An 18,453-nucleotide genomic window follows, 5' to 3' on the forward strand; every position below is an offset into this window, starting at 1 on the left:
CTTTATAAACCTCATATCTCAGAAGGGGCCGACATTACATTACAAGAGGATCTGTAAACCTCCCCGAGATGACTGATGTCTTTTTTAAACAACAGACCAAGACTTCATTTAAATTAGTAACATGGAGATTAGAGGCGCTCTCTCAGCCCCTGGCGCGGCCACGCCGAGACGCTGGGAATATCAGTCACATGAAAGCTGTTAAGTTTGAGATGGAAATAAATCTGGGAGCCTGTAAAAACTGTCAGCAGGTCAGGGAAGTTTATGAACTCTTGCTGGATCTAATCATAAATCATCAGAATAAGCTAAAACTAAGAAGAAAAATGTCCTCTTTTGTAATCTAATGCTGTCTGTTAGGGCAATAAAACTCAAATGAAATGCATGCATTGCAATTTTTAGCTGATACTTTACATTATTAGTAAAGTGAAGGAAGAGGCTCCAACTTAAAAGAGTGAGACAGATGAGGGGAAGGCCTCCGTCCTTCTAAGGCTCCACGCTCTCCATCCTTCGGCTTTGTGGCTCTTGCCTCCCCTTGTACCTCCAAACAAGGAAGCAGGTGATTGAGATCCCTGGGACTTGGGGGCTAAGTGACGGGTAGCGAGAGTGTCCAGGTGATGGCCTTGAGAGGTCACATGGCTTCCTTTCTCAGCTCCTGGGGTGGGGGTTCCCACACTGCCTGTGTTGACCCAGTCAACATTCCCACACTTTCAGGCTGCAGAGGGTGGGAGGTGAATGTCAGCTTCCCCGCTTGTTCTCACTGGCCTGGACATGTGCCCTCATTCCCCAAGCTCTTTAGAGGTGACTCACCTGTCAGCCCAGGTTCTTAGACACTCCTCTGTCTCCCCGGAAACCCTTGGCACTAACTCATGTGTTCCGTACCTTTCTCCCATTGTCCGTGGTGTCTGATGTTAAGAATCACCTTTTGCCTTTATGTCTTTTGGGACCTGCCCAGGGGTTGACAAAGCCCCGAGCAGGCACAGAAGTTGTGTGAGGAGCAGGTTATTTTATTTATATCAGCTGTTGATAGAGTGCCAGATCCGTGCCAGGTGCCAGAGACCCAAAGGGAAATAATGTTCCACAGGAGGGTGGAGGTGGGGAGGAAGGTGGGGGAGCCCTGGGTTCCTGCTAGCTGGATATCATGGGTGACATCCAGCTGTAGCTGCTGCCCCTCCTTGGTCTTCCTAAGCACTGGGAAGGTCTAGGTGGGAAAGCGTCTTCCAACCTGGTGGTGGCATCTCCCATATCCTGTGCCCCACGGCAGTATATCCTTGGGCTTGAGTCCCTGGGCCTCTGTGGTTCTCTCTCCCCCAAAGGAAATCGAGTGAAGGGCGGGTCGCTCTGCAGGATGTACACATACCCCAGCTTGGTGTAGGGGTCAGAGGATTAATTCCTCCAGAAACCTCCTTCCCCAGGGAATCAGCTGCTTTGAGCAGAGAACTCAGACCTGGGGTGTCTGTGAGCTTCCAGGAGGCCTGGGACTCCTGAACTGTTTTCACCTGCACTTGCTTAAATTTAATGTTTCCTCTAGGTGGTAGGTACAGCAGAAGAGAAAATTCAAAGGGAATTTTGCCTTTATGGCTATTTCTCCATTTCCTATTAACTTCCACATACACATTTTTTGGTTAGCCTCTTGATAGTCCCGGAAGAGGGCTGCTTGTAAGGGCTATTCTTTCTTTTACAAGTGGGGAAACAGAGCTTGCGTAAGAATAGCTAATGGGTGGCATGGTCATAACTTGAACCCGGGCCTCTTTGCTCTCAGATCGCTCTGTTTTCTGTTATATCCTATCTCCTGTTTGTCTTCTAAGAGTCCATTGGTCATGTGGGACCAGAGAATTATGGGAAATGGGAGTTGGCACAGGAGCTCGAGGTTATTAGGCAGTGGACTGAAAGATGGGCAGTAAGGTGGAATGCGTACACGTTTTGTGGGGGTGCATTTTTGCCTTATCTTTGGGATAAAGAGGATGTGTGTATATGTATTTGCACCACTGGGGGAGAGGGAGCAACAGTACAAAATAAAAATGTTTGTGAAGCATCTCGTACTCTCTTGACTTGGAAGACCATTTGTTGTACATATGACCCTCTGTTACATTCCCTGGGGGCAGACAAGACACTGATGCTGGACTGCTAGGGAATGTGAAATGTAGGGGCGCTAATGATACTACAGAAATCCATTTGTGCGGGCGTGGTATAATCTCCTAGTAGGTGGCACCGTCTTACCAGAAAATCCCCTCTTTCAAGGAAAAGTGACTAAAATAAGCTCCATTGCCCTTAAGGAGTGGGAGGAAGAGGAGAGAGTGCAGAGATGGAGGTGGAAGCCATCAGAGAGCAAGCTGGAATGCAGCTTGTGAGAATGAAGGGCAAGTTCAAGAAGGAGAAGTCAGCACATCAGAGGTTGAATTTTCTGGGCCACAGATGCTAAGAAGAAGATTCACATCGGGGAGGTTTCTAGGAAGTGTTTTTGGACTCAACACCAGTAGAAGGGAAGAGAGAGAAGCAGACTCAGGCAGAGGAAGAGGCTAAGCTCAGATGTAACATCTGCTGAGGCCTCACGTGTGAGAGCTCTGAAGCCGGATGGCCCTTCAGAGGTGTCCTGAGGTTGGGGTAGGGGACTGAGTCTCCAAACACCACGAAGATTAGTCCTAGCAGCGGGCTGTTCTGGGCAGGCCTTGTGACCTTTGTGGGGAGGATTCTCATCAACTGAGGCTTCTAAGCCCTGAAGTTCAGTGGGAATGAACGGGGCAAGGTCCCTGCTCCCATTCTAGTGGGGGGGAAGCAGACATTAAACAAGCCCATTTGTTGATGAATGATGGTTTCAAAGAGTTGTAAGAAAAGATGAACAAGGTGATCAAAGATGGATAAATTTATAAGAAGAAATGACGAACATAAAAAGGAAGCTGTGAAGGAGTATGAGTAGGGGGTGGGGAGTGGGAGGGGAGACCTGTGGGAACTTAGGCCAGGCCTCACACAGGACAAGAAGAAACCAGCCAGCCAACCCCTGGGGGCCAGGGCCGGGCCGGGCAGACAGAGGGGCTGATAAGGGTGTGCGCCCCAAGGTGAACATGGACTCAAGGTGAGGTTCTCAAGCATCGGAAGTAAGGCCACTGTGGCTGGTCACCGTGAGGAGGAAGGTGCTGGAAACAGGCAGGCAGGGCCCACCCAGGAGAGCTGAAGAGACCAGGCTGAGAAGTGTGCCTTTCATTGTAAGAACTGTCAGGCATGGGAAGGCGACTGCTAGGGAGACATGTGATCTGGTTTTTGTTTTCACCAAGGTCTCTCTGGCTGCTGTGCGGAAGATGGGTTTTCCAGGGGATCCCAGCTGGAAGCAGGAGACCAGTTAGGAGCCTACTGCAATCATCCAAACACACAGCAAATACATAGAAAAGGGTTCAGATTGCATATCATAGAGTCTTGAGCACACCAAGTTCTAAGGGGAAGCTGCTGGGAGGTGCTTCATGGAGGAGGTGAGATTGGAGTTAAGGCCTTGGAAGGGCCCTGAAAGAGAGGAGAAGAAGGCATTCCAGGTAAAGGGAAAGGTATGAGCAAAGGCCCGGTGTGGGAAGGAACTAGGGTAGGGGAGTGTGCTCTGGGCTGGGAGGAAGTGAGTGGGCAGCTTGGTGGCCACTAGCCACCTGTGTCCTTTGGGTGCTTCAGATACGGCCAGAGTGACTGAGGATCTCAATGTAAATTTTATTTTAAATTAAAAAAGTTGAAGCAGTGAGGACTTTTTCCCATTGAACAAAATGCCACTGTCTTGGTAGGGCTGCACTTGACTTTAACTGTTGACACCTTAGCATCCGAACTGAGACGAGCTACGTGTGTAAAGCATCCACCCAGTTTCAAAGACCTGGCATGCAAAAAAATGTAAGCTATCTCACCAACACTTTTATATTGGTCACACATGGAAATGGTAATGTTTGGATACATAGATAAATAAAATGTTACTAAATTAATTTCGCTTTTTTATTTTTTTACTTTTTAAAATGTGATTACTAGCACATTTAGTATCAGGTGTGACTCCTGTTGCATTTCTATTTGACAGAGCTGCTCTGGAGAGGCAAGGTGGGGAACTCCTACAGTTTCTCCTCTAATAATTCAGACATGCCTTTTAATCAAGGTCCTCAAGTAGCCATTGCTTACATCATCCTGATTTTCATAACAATAACAAAGTCCATTAACTAATCGCTTTCCCTGATACGATCAGTTAACATTTATACAGCGTTTATATGATGGTGTTGTAAGTACTCTCCATATGCAGATACAGGTTCATTTAAACCTTCAAGCAACATACAGACCCAGGAAGGCACGAACTCTTTGGCCTGACTGACCATAGGGATGCATTCCTCCTGGTGGGAAGGGCTCCGCAGGCCAGGGGCAAGGTGCTAGGCAGCAGCCAAAGCTGGCACGCAACTGGCTGAGGGTGGGGCAGAGGTCCAAGTGAAGCCATTCTGCTTGGCAAAGTGGCCTGGGGCTAGATTTGGTTAAAAAAAAAAAAATCTTGGCCCTCGTGGCCTTGATGGGGGTGGGGCAATGCATTAGAAACATCCAGTAGAAGAAGGAAGAGAGCCATTCCAGAACAATACGTTTTTATTCCCCATCTTAGGCTGTGAACAGAGAAATTTCCTGTTTGTGAAAACAAAGCTGGGCTTCAGTCCGGGGCTGCCGTGACACCACAGATACCAGGTCCCAGACTCTTCCTCACTAGATAAAGCTCCACATGATCTGTATCACCCACAGGGACACAGATGTACCCATGTGACTCACAGGCCCAGACACGAGCACGTGGGTCACAGAACTCCTGCTTCTTTCCTGCTGAAATTTCCACCTCCAACCATTGTACCCCAGAGGGAATGACCCATGTTGAGTTAGCTAATGACAGTGACTTCCTCTTGCAGCCTCCAAAACACGGCGGATGCTGTTGTCCAGTCCCCGGCGGGGCGGCGGGGCAGAGGAAAGGTGATGAACCAGCCTCTTGTCCATTTCTCCTCATTGTTGGGAGAGGACATTACGACTGCATTTCCTCTGCAAAGGGCACTCAGGAGAAGGGCCAGACAGGCACACAGGTGTCCCCTTCCTGCCCGTGAGTCGCTGGGAGACAGGCCATCAGTCCCCCCACATTGTCTTTAGCTGCTTTCAGAAGCCAATGTCTTTGTCCTGCCAGTCCCCCCACCCCAGTGCATGCCTTGCCCAGGACACCATGCAGCAGCTCTGTGGACTTTCTGCCAGATGCTCCCAGAGCCTTTACCTTGGGGGGTCATAGCGAAGCCAAAGTCGAACTGTGGGACAGTCACCATGTTCAGCCATTTCTGACCTACCAAATGGTAATTTCATTCATTTTTAACTTAGTAATATCTGAAGCTATGCACACCTTAACTTAGTGGGAGCGCCCACATTTTCCAGTGGTCTCTGCGTGATGTGGCAAATGCCCAGTTCCCCAAGGATGTTGTTGGATTATGGGGTTTTCTTTTCCTTGTTTTCTTTGTTTTTATTTAGTTGTTAAATACTGGAAATAAAGGCAGATGTGGGAGAGAAAAGGACATGGGAAATGAATTGTAGGAGGTAAGTTAATGACAAATGTCACCTAGTTTTAGGTAGATTCTGAGTTATAAAGATGGCAGGAGTCGGCAAAGCCCGGCTCCATCAGTAGGATGGAGCCAGTGTTACCACGTAAACGGAAAAGCCCTGCCAGTTAAGACAAGCAACAAAGAGCGGACGGAAAGGCTTAGGGCAACTTTGTAAAAATGAGCAAAGCATTTCCTGTCTCTCTTCAGTCCTGCTCTGGGGTGACAGCTGGGTGCTCTGCCATGGCTGATGGGGGGCCTGCCTGGTGGTCTGATGGCTCCTGCAGTCGGGGAGAGGGGCTATCTTCCCATCTTTGAAGGCTTCTCTCCCCCAGCACTGAAAATGAAGTCTAGTTGAGGAAGAAGCCAGAGCGTGGAAAGAACTGGTTTGACGGGCTTGGCTGTGAGGGAAGGAAGGGTCAGCTTTTCACTATGCCTGGCTATCAACATGTGTCTCCTTTATGAGAAAGGGGACCCTCGGGTGAGAGCGCCCTCCTGCTTGGCGGGAGGGCTTTTCCATCACTGACGCTGTGATCTTTGCAATTATTTCAGCTGATTGTTCCTTAACGCTGACAATTGACAGCTGATCATAACACCACATTTCCGCAGAATTCAAATCCTTAAATTCCTCTCGCTCGGGCCTCACTCTTGTCTGTCAATTATTTAGCAAGGGTTTCTCAAATACAGTATTATGCCGAGAGCAGAAGCCACACTTTTTGCCCCTGCGAAGTCAAATATTGAGATACATACTGAGTGCAGCAATGAGAGAACGATCCGGGAAGGGGAAGCACTTTGTATTCGACGCTGATGTGGGCCACCCTGCCCCTGTCAGCCAGGGCGGCCACGGGGACAGACCTCAGTGATGGGAGCCGGGCAGTGACACATCTTGCAGGGGATCGATGCCAGTGTCGGGACAGGCAGTTCTAACCCACGTGGCTGATTCACAGGCTGCACAGACTGAGCACCAAGGGGGGTGGCGCAGCTGAACACGGGAATAGAGGCACGTTATGTAATTGTTTTCTTCACTCCGTAGGTATTTACATTATTTACGATTGAATCTGTGTTTCCTTTGTGGTTTCTTCCATTGTTTTTGTGTTTGCAACTTCTGTCCCACCCGTCTACTTAGAAAACATAAGTATTCACTTATGTGTTTTTCTGGTTAAGAAAATGTAAAACTGGTATTTGAATATTCAAATGATACCCATCCAAAGGCATGGAGAGATGGAGTCAGTGCGCAGGTGGGCGTGAGGCTAGAGCAGGTTCGCAGGGTAGCCCTCGTCAGCTGTGGAGGAGTGAGACAAGCAAGGTCAAGGCCACGTCTGGGACAGGAAACCTTTTAGGACATCATGAAGATGACTCAAAGAAGAAAATGGAGACGGCAGACCCAGGGAGAGAGCGTTGCAGAAACCTCAAGGGGGATTTGGCAAGAGAGGGCCAGGTGCCCACGCCAAGTTTAGCAGGCGGTCCACGTTGGACAAGGTAGGAAGGGGGCACGCGGATCAGAGGGACTCGGTGAGCAGGTGGCTCAGCGGGCCAGCAGCAGTTTGGGACTGGTAGGCGCCTGAGGCGGCTCTGACAGGTAAATGCTTTGGGCGCTTGGCGGTCTGTTTCACTGGAACCCGCTGAATACCAAGAAGCTCAGAGCTGCTCTGACTTTGTCGTTCACTTGGAAATATACTCACGGAACAATGGAGGAAATAAAGAATGTAGAAGCTAAAGGACGGGGTTGGGCCTGGGGTTGGGCCTGGGTCAGGCGAACCTCGGTGGCATTTAAAGAGGCACCTGCCGGACCCTGAGGATGAGCGTCCCCATAATGCCTGCCCAGCTGTGGAACGGAGCCCAGAGATGGACGGATAGGTAATGATTATAGGCCCCAGTCTAAAAGGAAGTTAGGCTTTAAGAAGTCACCTTTCCAAAATAAAAAAAACCCAAATAGAAAGAAGTCAACTTTCAATCTCAAGATTGTCTAAAAAGCTATAGCATAGGAGACAGCTTGTCCCAAGATGCACAGAAAACAAACATACAAATAAAACCTTTTTAAGGAATACAATCTTACCTGTGCCAGGAGAATAGCCCTGAGAAGAAGTATGTCTTTGTCCTCCAGAGCTGCAGGTATTGTTATGGCCCATCTTCTGCATCCCCTAGAAACAGGTGGGAAGTCTCCAGCTAGCTTAAAGGGGACCCTCCCTCATGTTGGCAAGTACTCTCTATGCAAAGCCAGTCAGCCCACCCAAAAACGGATCTAGCTTTTAACTCACCTAACTAGGGCTTTGAACCACCTACAATTATATCTCCACTCTAATCCCAGCTCTGTTTCTGGCCTACCCATGTGGCCTTGGGCAAGTCACTTCCTTCTTTTGGGGCCTCAGTTTTCCCAGCTTTCAAATGGGTGGGTTAGACTCCATGCTCTCATCGTCCCCATTTATCTTTAGCCATCTACAACTGGGGACATCAAAAGATGAGGAAACATGAGCACTCTCCTGGAAAACACTGATTTGGGGAGCCTGTATTTCAGTCCTTCAAAACAGACTGCATCTCCCATTTAGAATCTTGTGACATTTTTAGGTTCTTGTGATTCCCCACGTTTCATATGAACAAAATGCAGTGGTGTTTTATTCTCCCTGCTTGGAGTTCGGCAGTGGGCACGAAGCTCAGATATGAGGGAGGCGTGTAACTGTGTCTTATGTTTATGATCACTGGTTGCATTTGTGATAAACAACTGTGCTTTATTTAGGGAGCCAGCGATCAGTAAGGCAGATAATATTTTCATCATGTTCAAAAAGGCTCATGTTGTGAAGACAGCCTGTGGAGGGGGCCTCTGTTTTCTTAGCGGCTTCCCAATTTCCTGCAGACGGTCTCCCATCCAGGCTCCTCTCTCCGCTAGTCTGTCCCCCTTCCAAGCACCAGCAGAGTGAGACCCAGTCATTTGCTAACGCTGGAGAGGAAAAAAAAGTGTCACTTCTGGTAGAACGAGGGGGAAAAAAAAATCATGGCAAGATTTTCTTTTTCCATATTTCCAAACAGTGGGGGGAAAATAATGGAATGTTTGCCTTGAATTTTGTGTTGCTTTGGCTGCAATGAAGAGAGAGTTTCTTGAAGGCAAAAATCTGTCTTTTGTCTTATTGTTGCCATCTTCAATCACAGGAAAATCTGTTCTAGCTGGCGTTTTGCATTATTACTTTTCCCCTCAAATCTGTCATTTGTACCGATTGTGGAGTTTCTTGACTCAAACATGGATTTGAAGGGCACGGTAAAGAGAGTGACCGTGACTCTTGGACAAATCAGAATTTTCTGCCTCTTCTCTCCCTACTCGCTGCTAGGTCTGCAGAAGCCCTGAACTGGGGTAGGTGCTCAGGATGACATCCATAGTGTGGAGAAGCTCCGTGCCATCTCAGAAGCTTGGGACAGTCCCCTCTCTACCCCTTCACTTTTGTGAAAATCACTTTTTAAATAAACATACAGGCGTGAGTGTCATTTTGGTGATTCTCTCCTGGGGAAATAATTTGTTTTTCTCCTGAGGCCTATGGCAACTGGGGTAGCCAGAGACAACTTGAACTCCTTCTCCTAACCCAGCTTTCTGGATCCCTGGAGTCTTCTCTTGGCCTCTTTTCTTCCCTACAAAGGCCAAAGTGACAGGGGAGGTGTCTGTGGGGGGAGGTGACAATGTACAATCACTGGGAACCACCTCTGGGCCCCCACCACCCCCAGCTCTATCAACAAGACACTCACCAGAATTTTGACTTGAATTTCTTATACTTTGAAAATAAACAATCACAGTGTGTAAACCTTTTTGATAAGACGATGTGATGAGATAACCTCAAATACAATGGCTGGTACATGCTAGTTCCTCTGTAATTTTCATTAAGTGAATGAATGAATGAGTGGTAGGGAATTATGTGGCCCCAAATATTGGTGGATTTCGTAGGAAGCCTGGGAAAGTTTCATGGCCTCCCAGGCTGGGAGGGAGCAGGAGGCAGCGGGTCTTGCCTGTGAAGCACTCTGGGTAAAGCAGTGTGTTGTGGGATAGAAGGAAATTACTAGGCACGGGCAAAGTAGCAGGGAGAGGAGACTGACACATCCTGATTCCTTGGGCCCTGGCACAGGGCCAGATTCAAGGTTTTCAGAAACAGGTGAAAAATCCCACCAAATGAGGTGATTTTCTTTTTCTAAAACAAAAGTCTGATCCAGTCCCAATGAATTAAATTGGAGGCAGTGGTTCCTATTTATCTTTGACTTGGATGTGTTCATAAAAATGGAAGTCCTTAAGTCACATGACAAGGTCAAGGACGAAGAAGATAGCTGCAGGTCACAGGGCCTTGACGCCTCAGAACCTGGGAGCCGGGGTGGAGAAGGAAGCGCTCCCCCACCCAGGTGGAGGTGCTTCTGAGCTCGTGCTGTTCCCACAGGTTGGGGACAGCCTGGGGCTGGGGACATCAGGACTGGACTCTGAACTGGCTGCATTTGGTGCCCTGCGTCAGGCGGCAATTTAGTATCCAGTAAAAGCGGGCACAGAGAGAGGTTGGGTGGGAGGAGACAGCCAAAATCAGCTCTGGTGCCTATTCTCGTAACTTGGCTCCTACTTTGCTCTTTGTCATTGAACTTCAGCCTGAGGCCCCATTTCTGGGAACTGTGTCCCTGCTCAGTTTCCTGCTCAGGGTCTCAGTTCCTTCCAGGGACTGAGTACTGTCTCTGAAATCCAGTGTCTCCCTGGCACCTGCTGCCAAACCTGCCATGTGGGCTGCCGACCCTCCCTGCCCACTCTCGTCTGCTACCCGCCACTCCTGGGGCAGCCATCTATCTGCCTGGCCCCGCTCCCGCGGGCTCGTCAAATCTTCAGGTCTTGATTTTCCCTGCTCAGGTATGGTCCCAGGCCTTGGAGGCCAGAGAATCAGAGGGAAGGCGGCCGGTCAGCAACTTGGGGAAGTGGAGGGGTGTGCAAGAGTGTGAGTGGGTGGCTCCCTTGGGAGGCCAGAAGACTGCACACACGGGGCAGTCCGCAGTTCCCCAGGGCACCCCGTCCTTTCTCCTAGCTGGGCCTTGGGTATCACGTTACTAGACCTGGAACATTCTTTCCCTTTCTCTCAGCCCATCCTTCAGGTCTCAGCTTAGATCAGAGATTCCCAAACGTTGTCTGTCATGGTGCCCTTAGTGTCTCAGTATTTTTGTTTGTGTTTTTTTAATATTTAAAACTTTTTCAATTACAGGTGGCACACAATATTATGTTAGCTTCAGGAGCACAGCAGAGTGATCAGGTATTTATAAGACTGACGACACACTCCTCCTGATGAATCCAGCACCCGTCCGATGCTGTCCAGAGTCATTCCAGGGTTATTGCCTAGATTCCCCGCGTTGTGCTTTACATCCTCATGTTCTGTTTTTGTGTCTAGCATTCTGTCCCTCTTAATCCCTTCTCCTTCTTCACCCAGACCCCAAGCCCCCTCCAGCAATTTTTTTATGGAGCTTCAAGGCCAAGAGAAATCCGTTAACAGTTACTCTGATTAAGTATTTAGGTCTCAACAAGGAAGTATATTCCCTACTACCTCCATAACTGTTTGAAAAAGAACTCTCACAAATGGAAGGAAATACAGTATTTAAAGTTGATTCTCAAATAACCACAATTACCTCCCATGGGAGGTATGGAGCTGGACACTGTCCACTTTCTTAAACCTCAGATTTTTTACACAGTACTTTTTATCTCAGCAAGTGCTGAAAATCCAGCTTTGCAGCTACATCGTAGGAGGAAGGCACTGTGCTCTCCTGTGGAAATAGACCCCACCGCCCGCCAGGAGTTCATGTTGCCTCTCACAGGTGTAGAGTATTGCCGTGTGACCCCCCCCCCCCCCAAGACTTTAAATACCCACCGGAGTTCCCATGAGCTTGTTGTGATGGTCTGGGCTCCCACCCACCATTGTCTATTGACTTGTCTCTTTCCTGTTCATTTAGTTGTCAACCTCACGAGGACAGGGAAGGTATCTGTTTTGCTCACCTCACGCAGTGCTTTGCATGGAGGTGGCACGCTGGGGATAAATACTGGCGGAGCGGAGGACTGGAGCCCGTCCATTTCCCATGCCTGGTCTCCTTGCAAAGCAAAGTTGGAGAATTTGGAAGCAAACTAGCTGAAGGGGTGGGTTTGGTAACAGCAAGGATGTCACTCCCAATTTAAGAGGCTCTGGGAGATGATGAGGGGAAATAATCAAGGTTATAACGGAGGACGTATACAAGGGATACAGCGCCAGGTGCTGCCGATTACAGAATGAGGTTGAGGACGTGCAAACCAAGATAAGAAAAGCCCAAGGAGAGGATGAAAGGAAGATTGCAGCAGAGGTCAAGACAGATAATGAGAAATGCTTCTCGTACATAAGAAATGTCCGCTCCAGGAGGACGGTGGCGGCAACCCCTCCAAGACAGAGCAAAAGCAATTTATTGACAGACACAGTTTCTGAAAATTTAATGGGTCTTTGCCTTGGTATGCTCACAAAAGAAGGGCAGAGGACAGATCCCACAGAGGCACAGATTTCCCAAGGGACGGAGAAGAAATATCATGGAAGGCCTTGGGGGGTGGGGGGCAGGTGAGTGGAAGAGAGAAAAATCCCTTATTTTCATAGCATTGCTATGACCTTCTGGGGCTGGCAGGCGGTCCAAATGGGACATCAATTGAGGAGACCAATCCCTTATTGCCGGCCCTGCCGGCCCCAAAGCTGCCAAGGGTTTGGTGCCCACGCCGGTCCCCAGGGGCTCATTTTGTCACATTCTGTTTGTGGGTCTGGGGTGAACGGCTCCAAACAGGCTTCCTTGCCAAGTGGGGGCAGTGAGAAAGCTGTACTTTTGAAGTTGCTGTTAGTGTCTTCCTCAGCGGATTTCTGTAAGGTATTGTCTGGTAAAGGAGGAATAAGGGAAATACTTCAACAATCACTGCTCTGAGGGAGTGTGCCCAGGGAAAGCATTATGTCTCCTGGTGCCAATCAGTGTCAAGGCAACAAGCCAAGGTGTCCTTAGGCCGATGGAGCCCAGGCTGCTGCTCCGAGGTCGAAACCCGCGCCGAGAAGGGAGTCTGCGCAAGCTGCCTCCTCGGGCCCCCCAAACTGTCTGAGGTGTGTTTGACACCAACTGTTCTTGTTGTGGGAGTTATGGTTCAAAACCCTGTCCTCCAAGAAGAGAAAAGAAATTCTCACAATGATGATAAAATGTAAGAGTCAATGGTACTGAGTCCTCCTTCTGGGCCAGGCATTCTAATAAATGAACACACTGTGTCTGATCTCATGTGAAATGCACTCAATGATTATCTCCATTTACAGATGAGGAAACAGAGAGCAGGCTCCATCCCAGCCAGCTTGTTTGCAAAGCTTGGGTTTTCTCTGGGAGGTGACGCGGAGACATCCCTGGCGGCCCGGGTAATCTTCTTCCTGATCCTGTACTAGGCGCGGAGCAGTGTTTTCAGCAGTGAAGAGGCCACACAGGAAGAATGACATGCTCTCCTCCCACTATGGAACTATTTGGGAGGACAAAGTAACTCAGAAGAAATAAGCATCCGATTACGGGCTAGACTGGCCAAGCTGGAAAAAAAAGTACAATTTCAGTGAAAGTTTGAGGGTGTGATAATATTATTACAAATTGGGAAAATCAGTCTCATATTTTAGGAAAAATAAAAAGAGAGATAAGCCATTAGAGCTATATAGTCATAGAGGAATAAAGGATTTGGAAATTAAGTATAATCCTTTTTTTTTAATAGAAGAGGAAACTAAAGGCCAGGATAGTTGTCGCACAGTTATACTGGTAGAGACCTGTCTCCAGCATTTACAGCTGACTTCCAAAGTAGCTGTGACCCCTGCCTGCCCTCCTGCTGCTGGAGAGCATGGGGACCGAGGAAGCCCTCCTCCACCACCCTGGGGCAAGGCTCCATGTGTGACAAGGGGGACATGCAGGAGGAAGGCCGTACCAGGGGAGATATTTAGGCTACTAGGCTGTTATTTGGAAGTCTCTAGAACAATGACTATAGTGATAGCAATAATGACAATACAGGTAGCTCTCTTCCCCCAACTTTTAGGAATATCACGCACACATTCAGGGCTGGGAGCTCACAGTAGTTCTTGCCTGAAACCATGTGATTCATTTTGAGTTAGAGGTGTCTGGGCTCACCTGGCTGCCCTTCCGGTTTGAGTTTTCTGAGACTCAGGGGAGGTCTTCTCAATCCTTCCATCCTCCCCGTCTCAGTGGGCTTCATTGAAAGGAGGTAATGGATGTGGTTCCATTCCCAGGATGCCAGAAAGCTTGCCTACCACTGTTGTCCCCAAATGTCTTTGACACTCAGAGTCACGTGCCAACATGCTGCCTTTGGAAGTTCCTTCCCTGGGCTAAGTTTGCCATCTCCCTGTTAAAAATGGAGACCTTTAGCAGGATAAATGTTGGTGGGACATAACCGGTCAGGTAGTTTCCAGGAAGCCAGAGATAATGAAAGGCCAACAAAGTGGAGGATGGGAGGGGGTGATGACAGTGGCGTGGGGAGCTATGATGAAGGGAGCGGGGTCTTCCCAGCCTGTGGAGGCCGGGTCCCTGAAGGGAGAAGGCGGGTGGGTCTACTCGGCTCTCGTCAGAGCATCTATGTAGCTCCCCTGTGGGAGCCACCTCCAGTGGCCCGGTAAAGGGTGAGTCAGGTTCAAGGCTGGGATGGGGCCTCAGGGCTGCAACCCAAACATCAGAAGGTACCGAAGGGAAATAGCACTTGGAAAGCAGGATTCCATAGTGGCGACAGGACGGAGGGTCCACTCGTGGATGACGTCAAAGGCCACCAGGGTACAGCTTCCTCATGGAAACACAAACCTGGACAAAAGGACAGACGTGTTTGGATTTTTAGACAAGGTTTTCCTGAGTATAAAGGTAATCCCTGATCATTGTAGAAAAACCCCAAAAACACAGAGAAAATAAATCGTCATTCAGAACTTCACCACACACAAACACAATTAATATCTAGGTGGTTTTCTATCTTTCATATACATGATATATTTATATTTATACTACATTATATTATTTTGTACTTTGATTTTCAATTAATATCATATTGAGCATTTTTCAATAAAACTCTCCGGTAATGTAAAATAATTTCACTAACATAATTTTACAATATTTATTCATATGGTAAGGATATACCATAATTCATTTGACCGGTTCCCTGTTGTGTAGCATTTACATTATTTTCATTTCTTGCTTCCCAAATATTTGTCAACATTTCAGATCTTTTTTAAAAAAGATGTGGAATTACTAAAACAAAGAAAATTTGTTAGTAGATGGTACAAAAAATAGGAACAGAAGGTGAGATTAAAATCGATAGAGAGATAAGGAGACTGAGAGGAAGAGGGAGGGAAAGGAAGGTCGAGGAGAAGGGGGCGGTTAAAATCACCCTTAATTCTTCTCTCCCTGCCTAACAGTTCTGTGGTCTGAGGCAGGTATACGTGATGGCCCATGTACAATATGTCTAGATATTTAGAAGGTATAATCCTGCTGACAAACTATTAAATGAAATATGTTCTTACCTTTGTGCCAATCCTGAAGTCTACTGTCAAATTTAGGATTCTAGGACTCCTTGATGTTTCAAGCCCGAATGTGGTGGTATGGGGAGAGCTGACCCCGGGTTCCTGACCACCTCCTTTCCCGTCCCGGCCGTGACTTGAGCCTTCACCGTGAGGTAGGTCCCTTGTGTGCACGTGTGAACACTCCAGTCTCATATGCCAGCGCCACCCACACCCATGCAAACGGCTTCCTCCTGGCCACGCCTTGGGTCTGCCGCACATGGGCCAGCCACACTATTCTTACCTTCAGGAAGAAGCTAGTGAGGGCTTGGAGGTGGGAATCCAGGGCCCCGGGTCCTCCAGTGTGGAGCAGAAGGAGACGGGCTAGGGCTGTGGGCAGGTTCACCCCTTTGACCTTGCAGAATCTAAATTATGGGGCCCTGGGGAGGCCCTGGGCCTCAGGGTGGTCCAAAAGGAAGATCCAAAGAAACTCAGAAATAAAGATTGGGATTTTATTCTTTAAGATGCTTTTCTACAAATACTCCCCACAAATAAGATTAATCTATTCTTACATGCTACTTTATAATCATCTTTTAAAAAACAGATGCTGTGAACATATTTGCTGATTAATTTTCATGCATGTATACTTCTGTTAAGATTTGGTACATATACACAATGGAATACTACTCAGCCATAAAAAAGACGAAATACTGCCATTTGTGACAACATGGATGGACCTCCAGAATATTATGCTAAGAGAAATAAGTCAGAAATAAGAAAAAGCCAAGAACCATATGATTTCACTCACATGTGGGATATGGAACTGAAGGTCATGGACACAGACAGCAGTGTGGTGGTTACTAGAGGGAAGGGGGTGGGGAGGTGGGGGGTGCGGGGGGCCTAATACATGGTGACGGAAGATGGTTTGACTTTGGGTGGTGGGCATACAGTGCAATATACAGATCTTGTCTCATAAAAATGTACACCTGAAACCTACAGAATCCTGTTAACCAATCACCCCAATAAATTTAATAAAAGAGAAAGAAAATTCCCCAAGATTTTGTAAAGTATCATCCAGTAAGGTTCTCTGTGCTCGTCAGCAGTACCTTGTTTTAAGCCCTGCCCTGGCTCACCCTGGGCGTAGAGCTGAGGGTGCTCCATCCCACTCACGGCTGGTCAAGAACTGCCGCTTTGCTGGAGAGCACTGAGATCTGGAGGGGCCCCTAGAGGGGCACCAGAGGGACTAGTGTCCTTGCGCAGGAGCGAGGGGACTGCTGGGTGGAGGTGCCTGCTCTCAGGGACCCAGGACCTGCCTCCACACTGGAGACACTGTCCTCTTGGTTCCTGACCCCTGGCCCTCTTAGGGCTTCCTATAGCATCATGCAGTCCTTCTCCCTCAGGAAAACAGATTGTGGCTTGTGACCTTGACGTTTATTGGGACCCTGGAGGGAGATCATGGTCTGGAGCACACTCCCCGGAGCAGGAATTGTTTAAGTGCTTCCCTCATCCTGGATCGCAGGAAAACAATGCGTGCAGCCTGTCGGCTGACTAACACGTGCGAGCGTCCATCCTCCGAGCGTTCATTTGCTTTGCTGGGACGTGGCCATCTGTGCAAGGACTCAACGGGTCTGGTCGGCCGGGGTCGCCTGTGGTTGCTAGCAGGAGCAGCGTGGATCCTTTCCTGTCCTAGAGCCCCTCTGCTGGGGGGCACACAGTGACCCCATTGGCATCAAATGTGTGAAGCATTTCCGATGCAGGATGACTGCTTTCTTGCGTCAACTATAGTGGCTGACACCGTGAATGCTCTGATGTCTAGTATCGCTTCGTGTATGAATCTCCCCCGACTATAGGAAAGGCTTGCTGGGGCCAGGCCTCTGTCTCTGATTCCTGCTCAGCCCCACTGGGGGTGGAGCCAGCAGGGATGCTTCTTCCCCGCCTTATTCTCTACATGCCGAGGGAGCTCCATTTGGGTAACAGTCTGGCCTCCCTCTGCCTCCTCACTCACGCTGCCCTGGGAGAGGAGGAATGACCCATCCACTTGGTAAATTTGAGAGAAATTCCTTCCTCCTCCCTGGGATCTGGCTGCCCACATGAAGCACATGCTCTGCTCTGCCGCTCTGTGCCCTGAGTTTTCCGGGACAGGCCCTCTGTGCTTGAGGAGTGAGCATGAGACTGAGGAATTATCCAGCCAACTCCACAGGACCTGCAGCTCACATCTTAACGGAGTCTTCCCTAAGGGGCGTTTATCCCACTGACTTCCTGAAATGGTAGGAAGTGTTGTCAAGGAGAAAGAAGGCATGTGTCATCATGCAAAATTGGGAAGAACAACTATGTTAACCCAAGTTAAACTGGTTTACGTGCTTCGGGATTCTCAGAGCCTTGAATGCACTAACATGCATTTTGAATCTCAGAGGGAGGCTGGGGGGTTTGGCTATGGGATGGTACTGAGCCCCTGGAGCTACTTGGTAAAGTTGCTCCCGCGGCGAAAGCTGATGTTCCTCCTTTCTTAGAGTCTTTGATGTTTCTCAGAACCCACAGTGAAAGGCAAGGATTTAGAATGATAGGCATCAAGCAGGAATCACATCGCAATGGGGAAGTGTCATCACTTAGTGTAGATACGACGAAGTATGTGGCAGGGGAGGAGGCCCATGGTGTTCACAGTGAGGGTTCCTTCTGGGGGAAACCACAGCAGCAGGGCGGCTGGGAGATGAGGTGAGGAGGAGGGAAGAGCTGCCTCTGGCTTTAGGGTGCTTTCAGCCCCGTGAAAAAATCCCTAGGCCAGTGGTTCTCCAGGTGTGGGCCTGGGTCTGAAGCATCAGCATCACCTGGGAGCTTGTTGGAAATGCAAATTCTCAGGCCCCATCCCAGACCCCCTGCGTCAGACACCGTGGGGTGGCATCTGGCCATGTGGATCAGCAGCCTCCAGGGGTTCTGATGCTCACTCCAGTCTGAGAGCCACTTGGCGTATCTGATACCGGAGTCTATATCCTCGTTCAATAAGAACCTCTGCCTCAGGCATTTCCGTAAGCAACTACTCTGGCCACGACCAGTTTCGGGATGAATGGTGTGAATGACATTTGAGAGCTCACATGGCATCAAGGGAAACGCTGAGGGCCTGAGAGAGGAGACCTGAGTGAAAGCTTCAGCTGTTGAGGGCCCTTCAACCACTCCCGTCACTGGCCTCATCAGTAAAGTGCAGGGATTAGGAGCTGCCCTGCAGGACTTGTGGGATTGTGTCAAAAGCGGCCGAAAAAGGTAAGTGAAGTTTCAAGAGAAACTGTGAAGTGCGTTACTCTTGTAGAGATTGATATTGGGTCAACACTTTTTGAATCTGATCCTGGCAAAATAAAGTCTCTCTTTTCCAATGAAAAATTCCAGTCTCGTGATAGTCCTTT

Source organism: Desmodus rotundus, chromosome 12 (assembly GCF_022682495.2).
Source record: "Desmodus rotundus isolate HL8 chromosome 12, HLdesRot8A.1, whole genome shotgun sequence".
Lineage (NCBI taxonomy): Eukaryota > Metazoa > Chordata > Mammalia > Chiroptera > Phyllostomidae > Desmodus > Desmodus rotundus.